This window comes from Cupressus sempervirens, chromosome 6, assembly GCF_028749045.1.
Source record: "Cupressus sempervirens isolate cs-2001-9-10 chromosome 6, ASM2874904v1, whole genome shotgun sequence".
Lineage (NCBI taxonomy): Eukaryota > Viridiplantae > Streptophyta > Pinopsida > Cupressales > Cupressaceae > Cupressus > Cupressus sempervirens.
In genome coordinates, this window is record NC_143123.1 from 716,306,987 (window position 1) to 716,320,441 (window position 13,455).

The 13,455-nt window shown below is 35.5% G+C and overlaps 1 pseudogene; it reads right to left on the reverse strand.

Moving 5' to 3' along the window:
* Nucleotides 1-220: 220 nt before the first annotated feature.
* On the reverse strand, nt 221-1,746 carry LOC149554295 (DNA replication licensing factor MCM5 pseudogene; annotated as a pseudogene).
* Nucleotides 1,747-13,455: the final 11,709 nt, after the last annotated feature.

Consider the following 13,455-nt stretch of genomic DNA (forward strand, 5'->3'; position numbering starts at 1 on the left):
TCACTATGAAGCTCTTATATGCATTAATTTAACTACCCGATGGAGGCTCTCTACATTTGGTCAGACATTACAACAAGAACTATCAAAGCCATCATTCCAAACTAACAATTTGTAAAGATTTTGATATTGTGTCACTTGCACCCAAATACAATTTCTTGCAGTGCATCAACCTAATAATGATGCCCTATTTGTGGTAGTAGAATATTCAAGGTGTTGAAGTTTATGCTTTGCAAATAATGATACGTCACTCTCTCTTGTACTCCACTTCATCTCTCTGATGCACGATAACAAAGGCCCTTCTCACAACTGATTCATTACATCTCATTCTTGCTAAATCATCAAGAAGATGTCTCTCAAACATTACATTGTTGATTCCCATTTGCCTTTTTATCTGTGTCTCAACTTGCTGAATTTCATTTCTCATTTCTAGTGTTAAGTTTATTTGATCAGTAATGCCAGAACATGCAACATCCATTGTAGACAAATTGAAAAGTCTCACGGCTTCTGTTACATGTTCCTCTATCACCATAAGTGATAGTTGCATCTTTTCTATGGACTCACTAATCCGAATAATGGCTTCTAATCACCTGATGATAATTGGTATGGGTGTAGCTTCTCCACTTTCATGGTTTTGTTGGTGCATTTGCTATCTAATTCTAACATAGTTGTTTTGTAACATGGTAGCAGTAGCATCTGATAGCCTAAGTTTGTAGTTTACTCGGCAGTTCTCAATGAATCTTTTAAGCCAATTTTCTTTATCTAGAGCATCTAAATCCTTAGTTGTTTCCCTACATTGGCATGTACTTTAATAACATGACTCACAATAAACTTGTCTTGATCATAGATCTGAACATCCTTTACAATGAAGATGAGATCCAATCAAGAAAGAATTGTTGTCTACAAATCTATATTGTCTTGTGCTATCTTGAGATCATCATAATATCTAGAAGGTGGATTGGTTGCAACAAGCACTGAGGTGTGTGAGTTGAGAACAATTGTAATACCTACTTTTGTTATGGATATTGTTTGTTGTTCCATTGCCTCATGAATTACAATCCTATCCTCTACCCTCATCTTATCAAATTCATCAATACAAACAACCCTTCCATCATCAAAAACCATTGTGCCTTCTTCAAGATAAAACTCCCACGTGTTGGAGTCATGAATAATAGATGTTGTTAAACTAGGAGTTGATGATCCTTTTCCAAAAGTGTAGATAGCTATTGGGGTTGTCTTCTCAAAAAATTTAAGGAACTATGACTTAGCTATTGATGGATCACCCAATAGAAAAACATTAATGTCTCCTCTTAATCTTACTCCATCAGGTAATCTCTTTCTTGATTCTCCAAATAGAAAATAGGCAAAAACTTTCTTAACATCGAGATGACCAAATATAGATGGCACAATCATGGAACAAAACTTTGTGTATGCATCAGGTCTCTGACAAAATTCTTTGAACTCCATTTCTTCATCTGTAGTAAAGGAAGTGGGGCCTTTGCTGTCAGCCTCTATAGCTTGTTCAATACCTACAACTCTAATATATGGCTGCCTAATGGCTACTGCTTCTTTTTGTGTAGAAGAATTGTTTGCTTGGAAAATACTATATATACCCATTATAGTCAATCCTATCCCAAGCACAATTGACTGTACTAGATTGCGATCGATTGCAAGAAACATATTCCTAGGAAATTCTCTAGTAGATACATCCAAGTACATCAAGCTCTTGAACCAGGGAGGTAAAGTCATAAAAATTCCCTCTATCAAAGTACAAATCTATTTGCCCAAGAAACTCAACCTTTACACCATTATGCTCAACTTTCTTTCCTGCGATGCGTTCTATACAAACCTCTCCAACAACATGTCCTTAGTTTTCAAAAAGGGGCACCAAAGCTATTTTCCCATTATCCTTCTTCATAGTATCATGTTTGCAATTTTTTCCATCTAAAATTGTAATAGAGGTGGTTCAAGGGGGCTCAAATACCCTGCTAAGATAATTCAATTTTACAACAAAGAAACACTCTTGTGCTGTTACCAAGACTCAGAAACTTGAATTTCATTTTGCTTGCAGAAGTCCCAAAATTCAGCTACTGAACCATCTTTTTGAACCATGGTATACCATCTCTGCAAGTGTCACTGCCTTCTTTGGACTGTAATCTTCCTTCCATTCTTACATGGAGTCGATGCCAAATTTTTACATATTGACTTCACTTTGGCAAAGAATGAAAAAATAGCTTCTCTTTGTGGAAAATGAACATGGGAGTGCACTTTCCGCCAAAGAAACTCCTCCATGCTTGAGTCATCATTTTCAATAGGGACTGCCCATTAGCAAAAAATTTATTTTTAGCTTCTCCCATGGCGGAAAATTGGAAATGGACTGTGACATTAGATTTTTCTCTTCTTTATTGTGATCACTATTTTGTGTCAATTGGTTCATGAATTGCATTGAGCATGCAATCTTGATGTTATAAACTCATGCCTTTCCGTTTAAAATCAAGATTTTGCATTTCCTCTTTTCAGGCAGAAAATGAGACTTTGACTTCTCCACTAGCGGGATTTTATCTTCAAATTTCATTTTCCACTTTTTCTATTATAAGTGAAATTTGAATACATATCAGCAGTCATTATCCTTTGATTATAAAATCTAGAAGCCTTTGATTGAAAACAGATATCAAACACAATTGATCTTGGAAATTGCATTAATTCTGGGAATTTGAACCGTGAGACTAATCTTTGAATTCTGAACTCCTCAAACTTAGAGAATTTGGAAAGTTGCATTTTGGGTCTTCAAACCAATTCAATCTTCATGAGAACATGTTAGTAAAATCATGGAACACTTTAAGGGAACTTCTTTTCATGGGAGGCAAATTTAAAAGTTTAAAAATGGTGTACTGAAAGTGCATCTACAAAGATCTTCAAAAGAAATCTAGAGTTATACCTCCCATTCAACCCATGTATCAAATCCATCCTCAAAACTATGTGTCCAATCCTAAGCCATATCACATTCCTTATTCGTCTACATTTGACAAGGGAAATCTACCTCATTATCATTCATCCACGTATGATTACAATCATAGCTCACATAATTCCTCAAACATAAATGTCATTGTCAAAGAAATTGAAGAGCTCAAGAATTATGTCCTTCGCCTACAAAATGGGGATCAAAAGAAAAAATCTACCTTCCATAACATATTTCCTCCTCCCCCATGTTTCCAAGTCCATAATTCTCGTGTTCCATCCAACCTAAATCCTCCATGTAATTCCCCATGCTTTGAGTTTAATTTATAAAACCATCATCCCAATCCCCTACCCATGCCCCAATCAACATACAATCCTAATCCTCCAAAATCAACATCACCCCTACCTTATAATAAGTATGTCTTTGTCCCACAATCAGTAGTATAAAGCTTTTTTATGTATCAAACTAAAAATAAAATGTGTTGATAAACAGATTGTCCTTTTTAAATTAACTCTTTGAATGCCCAATATCTGTGAACAATGACTGATTACAACAGTTGGGAAACCACACTCAATGACTGATTTCCCTCTAAATTTAAAGGTCCATCTCCCTTGAGTTCATGATTTCCAATGAATTTTTTTGTTCCTAATTCTAAAATAGGGTATGTTCTTGACTAGAGAATAGGAGAGGAAAACCAAGTTAGGCCTAGATGAGAACTAACCTAGGCTATAATTTGGGTCTTAAAACTGATCAAATTTGTGAATAGGCACTTCTTATGAATCTGCAAGATTTGATGATGCTCTAATGAATTCTATTTATATGAATTAGATACTCTGACTAAATACCTTCAACTCTAAAATGCAATGAAATAGGTTAATAACTATTGGAAATAATCTATTTTAACTTCTAACAATACTATGATTATCTTTGATTTTCCCAAAACTTTGTTTATTCATTAATTCAATTCAACTCAAAGAGACATTTTTAACTAAGACAAGAAATGGAATAGTAAATAATTGACACAAAATAAATTCAATAAGTCTCTACAACATGAAGTATCTCACACCAAAAATTAGTTGACTTTTCATTAATCTTTCAATCGAGCACATAAGGATTCTGAGATGAACCATTACAAAAAGTAACTGAATCTATTCATCTTCTCAAAAATGAAAAATGGAAAAAAGCCCATTATTAGTTACAATTTCACATCAAAATGCAAAAAGAGTGGGAGAAATATCATTTCTCTTTCTTCCCCTTCTTTGATTTCACCTTATAGGCTTTAGTAGCTATCATGATTGGAATGAGCTCCTTATTTCTATGGGCATGGACATTGGTGTATCTAAGGAGCCACCTAGAGTGCTCTCTGGCCAAGTCCTTGATTACACTTAACCTCTCTTACATTTCCTCTATTTCCACATGTATACATCCACTGAGTCATTGGAGGTCTAACACTCTGTCTGGAGGACTAGTAGATTTCTCTATTAATTTGTCCAAATAACTAGAGAAAGTCTTTTGCATGACATAAAATCCTACTACTCCTTTCCCCTATCTACTATTTTGGGAGTCAGTGTGTAGGCTTTTTAGAAACTCATAATTCTTGTCTTGTTCCTCCTTAACTTTTCTCTCTATTTCCTTTAATCCCTCCTCTACTAGCAAAATCATTTCAGCTTTGAATTGCAAGCTCTATTGCCATTCAAACAAGGGTCTATCTCCTTTCTATAGAATATTTTCTTATACTGCTTCTTTGGCCTTCATTTATATGACCACATGTAAGAGAGAGAGAGATACAATCTTCACTCTTTTTCTTTTCTACTGACAGAGTAACTCGATTAGTTAGGATGTTATCTTTCTCTATTTCAAGCCTCAACACTACATAACCTAATTGTTCTATAACTAAAAGTCCTTTAGACTTGATTTTTTCACTCCACGTCCTACTAATTTTCCCAAAATTCTTATCCTCTTGTAGCTAAGAGATGATTGCCTAAATATTTGTGTTGGAAATCTGATTGAAAAGCTCATTGTGAAGATCAAAGAGGGAGATTGTTGCAAAGAAAGAAGTTAGAGAATGTTTTCAATCATTGTTTTGTCATTGATGTCAAACTTTCTATTTGTAGGAATCACATTTTGTTATAACATCCAAGTACTATCACTTAGTTGATTGATGAAGAGGATTTGATCAACAAGATGTAACAAGAGCACCGAATGGAAAGGTTGACTTATTATGTTGTAATGAAGTGCAAGGATCAGTTAAGACAATGGTTAAATGATGTATTGATAACATACTCAAGGATATAGAGGATGGACACACTTAGAAACACTAGGGGAAGAAGTTGTAACAAGATTGATTGCAAAGCTTAAACTAAGATCTTTAGTGGGTGCCAAGAAAGTAACTTTAAGCAAAGAAAATTCCCAATTGGAGCCAAGTAATAGGAAATTTTAGTGTGTGCTGAGTAATCTTTAGGTGTCAAGTGATCTTCAGGTGCCGAGCATCAAGAAAAACATAGAGGGTGTCAAGTAACACTGTATGTGCCGAGCACCAGTATTTCAATAGTGTTGAGCTGTTGTATTATTTCAAATCACGAAGATTCACCAAATCTGAGCCAACATAGTGGTTATGTTGAACTTTGTGAATGAGTTGGAAGATAAAGATGATGAGTTGGTGGCACAGAATCTTATGTAAACCATTTTTGGGAAAATTCTAAAGGATTATTCAAAAAGTTTCTAGAGGAAACAAAATATGGTTTAGATGTAATGAATCCTACCTAATCCATATGAATTGAAATTAAAGAATGGAAGAATCGAGTGAAAAAAAGGGAACTCCATGACTTGTATTTAAGGAGTCATAGACCAAGAAGAAAAGAGTTGTTGATACTGTTGCTACAAAGGAGCCAAGCCGATAAAGTGGTTGAAAGGGTGTTAAGGGGAAACATCTAGGAGAAGGAAGAGCACAGAGGCTCCACTTCTATGAGTGGTCATGAAGAGATGATTACACTAGTACATTGAGTATTGAGACTCAAGGAGACTAAGCTTAAAAGGAGGGCAAGTTGTTAAGAGTTGTAGAGATTAAAAGCCAGGAAAGGGTATGAGCTAAGAAGTGATTTGAAATCTACAAGATAAGTTGTATGTTGTAGTTAGGTCAAGATTTTCTAATACTCTCTAGAATTTGTATTAGATCTGAAAATCCTATGGACTTAGGTTGGCCTAATAGCCATTTGTAAATCCTTTAACAAGGTGACATTCCAAGTGAATGTTCTAAAGTCCTCTAACTAGGCCCACTTCTAATAGGGTGGATAAATCCTCTAACAAGGTCACATTTAACAGTGTCTTGTAAGCCTTTAACAAGGTAGGCCTTTCACAGGGCATCACTTCAAAAGAGTAAGAATTGAGTAGCATGTTATTGGTGGTTTTTCCCAAATTGGGTTTCCAAATAAATCACTGTGTCATGTGTTGATTTTTTATGTCTTATGCTTGCATGTTGATTTACAGTAACTTGCTGATTAGATGAGTTAAATCTTGGATGAATGAATGGTTGAATGGGTTCACTATACTTAGCAAAAAGTTTGAATAGGAAATTTGGACCTTGAATAACTAATTCACACCCCCCCCCCCTCCCCTCTCAATTATTCTAAAGTATTTGTAACAATTTGTAGCTATAGGATCACTGGTAGGTGGCACTCCCAAAATACTTAGTAATAGGGAAACTAATTTCTTGATGAGATAGATGAGCTCATGGATCTCTTCCTTCATCTTAACTTTGGTAAGCTTGAGGCCCTCAAGTTCTTCCTCTATTACTTCATTAAATGATTTCCACAAACCCACCTTGGTGTCATGCCTGACCTCTCCTAGATCTAAAGACTACAATGTGAAGTCAGTTGTAGTTAGGCCTTCAATCCTACCATCCTTGGTGGACTTGGTGATCTCCATAGTCAGTTAGGCCTTCAATCCTACCATCCTTGGTGGACTTGGTGATCTCCATAGTCAGGTGCCTTGTGTTTGGGTTTCAACCCAAGATAGACAAATTCTTTTGCTTCTTTACTTTTCTTAATGTCGATTAAGAGAGGATGGGTAGAGATAGAATCTCTTTATTTGGGGCCCCATCTTCTATCCTCTTTCTCTTCCTCTTTATAGTATTATTGAGCCATGACTTAGTGCCGATCACCTTGGAGGCAGTCCCTAGTGCATCCACACTAAACATTTTTCTCTTAATAGGGGTCAAGGCCTTTGATGATGAGGACAAAGGATTTCCCAAAGTAGGGGAAATTAATTTTGGAGCTTCAAGGGCTTTTTTTGCTTCAGATATCTTCTTTACTACCTCATCTGACTCCATGGATTCACTTTTGCTACTCCTACCATCTCCAAGATCAACCACTTGTATTTGGGGGCTACTTGGTAGGAGTAGTGTTGTAGTTATAGATGGAATTGAACTAGAGGGGGATGCAAGAGCCATTTTCCTTGAGTTATTTTTCTTTCTTCTTCTCAACTTTTGCCTCTGTCCTAATCACTAGCACTAAAACATCCTAACAAGTTTTATCTAGTGGGATGTTCTTGTAAGGAACCCCTCTGGCTAGTTGAGCAATTCCTTGAGTGAGAGGCAAAATTGTGGCTAAAGCATCACCATGGGAAGATGAAGTAGCTACTACATTTGGGGAGGGCTTAGTAGATGCACCTTTACTTCTACTTCATCGTGTCATGGTCTACTTGACCCACTTCCTTGTCCTCTTGTAAATTCTCACCATCATCATGTCCAGGTCTTCCATGGCATCTTTAAATCACTCAGAGCTTATAGGACTATTTCTTAACTTGGTCAAATAAGTAGTGTTATACATATTTTTACCATCATCCTCAACTCCATCCATGTTTATATTCACCTTACATAGCTTGACTTGATCTGCTATCAATGTTGTGAAAGTGTGATCATGGCTTTTAAATTCATTTTTGCAATCATCATAGTAGTCTTTAATGGTGCTAACATGCTTCATGACACTCCCAATCTATAGAAAAACCTTAGAATAGTCATTGGGGTCTAACATAGGTCTCAAGACCTCATACATATCTAGCTTGTACTTCTTCTCAAAAAACTTCATCATACTCTTAGCATCTAATTAGGTGTCACAACTGAAAGCTCCAACTTTCATGGAGAACCTGTATCCTTTCTTCTTCCATCTTTTACTCAAGATGTTCACCTACAGAACTTGTCAAATGATCTCTACAAAGACTATCATATCATTCTGATATCTTGGAAGCTTTAGAGGAAATCCATTGTAAGCTACAAGATGTAGGTAAGAAAAAGATGAGAATTGAATGAAATAATGGCCAAATTGACTAATGGGAACCATGGCTTTAGCGAAGAATCTCCTTTCTAGGCATCATTGTAGTTCCCTACAAATTCTCATAGTAAACATGTCATTCACCTTTACATCATCTGCATAACTAATATGCAACTAGAGACATGGATAAAATTTGTAAGATTTGATATCATCAGGGAAGTCATCTAGGCATGCACGACCAAGCCATAATTGTAATGATGCCAGCATATAGATCAGGAATGAAGACAAAAATAATTGGAGAACTTGGCCACTTGAAGATCATTGAATAGAATCTCACTTACCTCTTATGCCCAATCAATATATTGTGTATCTGAGCATATAACTTGAACCAAGAAAAAGTATTGGTCAACAAAATTTAGTGCTTCTACTTAACCTCTCAATCTGTGTAGGATAACTAAAATGCCAATTATCTTTGGTTTGAGATTGGTTCTAAACAAAGTCTTGGAGACTTTCCTCTTATTCTCTATGGCTTCCCATGTTCGCATGATCTCCTTCCTCCAAATCATCTTCTTTGCTAAGAATTCTAAAATGGCTCCACCAACAGTTAGGTCAAAAAAATCCTCCTGTTCTAGCACACAGAGGAAATTTACCACCATTTACCTATTGATTGAGATCAATATAGTGTCATCAGCCAAAACTATCTACTTGGTCTTTGGATTGTAATGATGAATGCATGCATTTATGAGTTCTAGGGCTTGAACTGTAGTTAGAAAACTAGCATCTTAAACCAAACCACATGCTCAAAGCTTCTCAATGCTAGGATGAATGCATTCATATTTTACCCTCCTTTGGAAGTCTGTCATATCATAGAAATGGAGAGATGTGTCTGTGATATTATGCAGTTGAGACTTGATCCCATTCAAACCATCAAAAACTACAAGCTTAGTGGCCATAACTTATGAATGAGACTTTGAATTGAAAAAGAATAAGACAATGGACACTACAATTACTAGCCTTAGGAAGTTACATGTATTCATAAAATGATAAATCAAGGGAACAAGGTAACTCATTCAACTGCCTATGGTTTTTTATATAGTGGCTTTGATTCTTTTGTTATACTTCAAAATTAGAGCCACATGAGTAAAATTTAAGTAAATACTCATTAAAGAGTAATTGCAAAGGTCCAATGGACATTTGAAAATCTTTTCACTATTTTGTTGGATATAATGGTAACTTTCCATAAGCATGTTATTTACTTTTCCATTTTCCTTTAAGTTTCAAAAAGTTTCCTCTAGGGTACTCCGTTGATGAAAATCCACAAAGTGAGATCCTCACCATATCTTCCACCCTCAACAGTTCATTTCATTCTAATATCATTCTGACATCTACTAGATCTAGTGCAGGGGTCAAATTTTCCCTGTTGACTTGATTTCTCTATATAATCAAAAATTTGCCTACGTGGATTGGAAACATACTAAAGAGAAGGTGATTTCTATTTTTATGCCTACACTTAATTATTGGTTGAATCTTTGACAGTTATATCTCTAATTATTTAACATTCTTAGTTAGGGAGTGTGGACCCACTTGGGTGTCACTCAACAACTTGTATTATACATTTATCCAATTTGCAAAAAATTATCTTCATGGGTTGGAAACCCATCAAAGAGAAGATGATGTGAGGTTTTCCACCAAGGCTTGGCATTTGGGCTATAATGAATCCAAATTATGTTTAGGATTTTGATCCCAAGTTTTAACATCAATTTGCCTTAAAATCTACACCCTCTGATTATTTTTAAGCTAGATACATTGCTAAGTGAGGCCTCACAGAAAATTGCCTTCATGGGTTGAAAACCTACTATGGAGAAGGCAACATGGGATTTTTTGCCAGTGCTTATTTTATAAACCATGATATATTTTGGGATGGTGTTGGGAAGACATGTGAATTTTAAGATCTTCAAGAGCATGATTCATCTACAATTAGTGAAAATTGATCCAATCCTTTAGGAATCTAGAACTGAAATCAAACATTTCAAGAACAAGATTGAATTCATCTAAAAATACATAACTTTCTTTTGCCAATAGATTAGAAAAAAAAAGTGGGGTAACAAAGTGATCCAATCACCCAAAGTCATGCACCCAATGGCATGCTAAGAAATTGTTCCAAATCATGCCATTATGGATTCTTCTTCTCCTCTAGATCCAATAAATTCCTCATTCCATGATTCCCTTATCCCTCAAAATCTATTTATCCCTCTTAATCCATCTCATGATCACCTTCCTAATTGAGATCCCCTTCCTAATCAAGATCAAGACATTCCATGTACTATGCACATTATTGATTCCCCTCTATCTCATGAGCTAATATTCATTGATTGTCCACTTCATGAAGATTTTCCTTCCACTTCATCCACTACGATTATTTCATGTCAAGATCAAATAACTCCATCCCATGGTTCTGTTCCCTCCACTCCATTCTATTATTCTATTCCATCTCATGATCCAATCATTCCTTCCATTCCACCACATAATCATCTTATAAGTCAAGATCAAAGTAGCCCTACATTTGCATTTCATGATCCCAATCCATCTTTAGATCCTATTATCTCTCATTATTCCCCTCATGATCCAAATCCTCCACTAGATTCCATCAAACCAATCCAATCCATTCATGAACCCCATATATATGGACTCACATCTTGTATTAAAAATGATAAGTATCTCATTGAAGAAATAATGCCTTAGGATGTTGGTACACCTTCCACTCCTTCCAAATCCAAAATTTCTCCATCCAAACCTAAATGTTCCCATCATCCATATTCCAAGTCCATTTTGGGACCTTATATCCATACTCACATTCCTTCCTCATTTCCATCCATTTTGGGTCCTTGTTTTCCAAAGCCAAAACCTTCATCCCTTCCATCCATTTTGGGTCCTTACATAGATCCATCCACCATATCCATGTTTTCCATTTCATCCCCTCATTTACCTATTAAAGATCAAAAAAGGCACACCTCCTTGAATTCCTTCCAATGTTCACCATCCATAAGCTCTCCATGCCATTTTTGCTCATGCAATCATACCATGGCCAATGAAAGCAAATTGGATTCCAAAGATAAAGTGAATCAAGACAAAAATCTGCAAAAATCCAAGGATCAACATGTCCCCTCTAAAAGATTGTTAAAGAAAAGAAAAATATGATCTTGAACAAAATCAAAAGGCCACAAAGGCTCAAAATGAAAAAATTTTAAATAATGTGAATTCCAAATCTACTTAATGAAGCCATGGATCTCAAAGAAAGATTCAAAATGGCATCAAATTTTTCTAATCCAAAGGCTTCCTTCATTCATAAATTTTTCAAACTTCTATTTTCAAAATCCATTTTGGGTCCTTATGCACCTAAATCCGCTATCCTAAATCCATCATCTTCCTCATCCATTTTGGGTCCCTATATCCCAAAATTCAAACTTTCTCTAAAATTTCCTCTTGTCCATCACCCTTCAAGGTGTATGTCAATGAAAATCTTTCCACCTCTTTCACCCACTCATTCAAAAGTCTTCCAACCTAGCACCCATCAACCATTTCTTCCTCCCAACCACTCCACCTCCTTAATCTAAACTTTTTCATAAGTCATTGAACTCAATTTGCCAACCCATTTCATCCTTCTTTTCACTATCCTACCACCATCTATGAGAAAATGGTAAAAATTCCTTTCAAAAAAATCTTAAAAAGAGAGAAATAAATATCAAGGGATACCATCCATGTAAATAGATGTTGGATTCCTTCCTCTATTTCCCTATCATGTATCCATTATCTTTTCAATTCATATATCAAACCATTCAGTTATCCTTCCACTTGTACTCTACACTGGGGGTAATCCCCATCCATACCACACTGCCTTACATATCTTCCATATTTCCATGTATCATCCATCATCCCTTCCATCTTTGATCTTGACTATCCTATTCATTTTATCCATTCATTCTCACTTTTCATATCCATCCATTATCCTACATATTTCCATCCACTTTCACGTATTTGATCTTGACATCCTATCCATATCTTGTATCCCACAGTCCTTGTCATGATCATTTCCTCCATCCTCCATCCATACTCCTACATACTTCCACCCTTCTTTCATATGTCCTTGGTCTTTATTATCCCATGCATTTCCACCATTGCACGTTCCATATTTCATCATTATCCTTTATTTTATTATTCACATCATATTCACTTCCTTCGCATGATATCCTTTGCCCATCCATCTTCCATTTTTATACCTATGCTTGTGATAAAAAACTACAGGAACTAAGAAAAAGAAAAAAGAGGTAATATTATCCATGTATTCTTTGGAAACAATTCATGAACCTCCATTTCCTCCATGAGTATCCAATACACACCATCTATCATTTCCATGCATCCTTTCCCACCATATTTCTTTCCATTTTCCTATACTTGGTATGAGGCATTTTAACTCCTTTGAAACATGGCCCTTGGCTCCCCATTTTCTAATACCATATCCTTTGGTCCCCCATATTCTTTCACCTTTAATTTCATCCATTTACCATTCCTTTGTTCTCCCTTTTCATTGGACGTAATCTATTCTATCTTCCATAAATTTTTACTTCTTCCAATTCATGGAATCAATTCATTTATCCTCTAATCTAATCAAATTCCCTTCTTCCAATCATTTCATACAAATCAATTTCCATCCTAATCCAACCTTATCAAAACCTTTCTTCTAATCCAATCAAATTCTTCCTTCATCCATCATCTTGTCCAAATTATTCTATTCATCATCTAATCTCATGACGTTGAGCTTTAACCCATCAAGCTGAGCTTATCAAAATAGTGATTACAAAGACACTTACACAAATTCACACTGAGACAAAATATTTGAGAACCTTGTTCCTTTCACACAATTACTAGTGAACAATCACAAAAATTTCAATACAATTCAATCAAACAATCAATTTTCACCTTATAGGATGCATCATTCCTACTCATGCTTAACCGATTCACCATTAGAATAAAATTCATGGCAAGAACTATGGACTGAATGACTACTTGGCCATAAGGTCTTTTGTTGATTTTATCTTTGTGTTTCAGTGATAGCCTCCCCAAGTATGCCTCAATATTTAATATCATAGTATCATTTGAACAGCTAAACCTAATTACACATGTCATTTGTGATATAATCTATTTTCATGATTCTTTAACACATTTATGTCAATT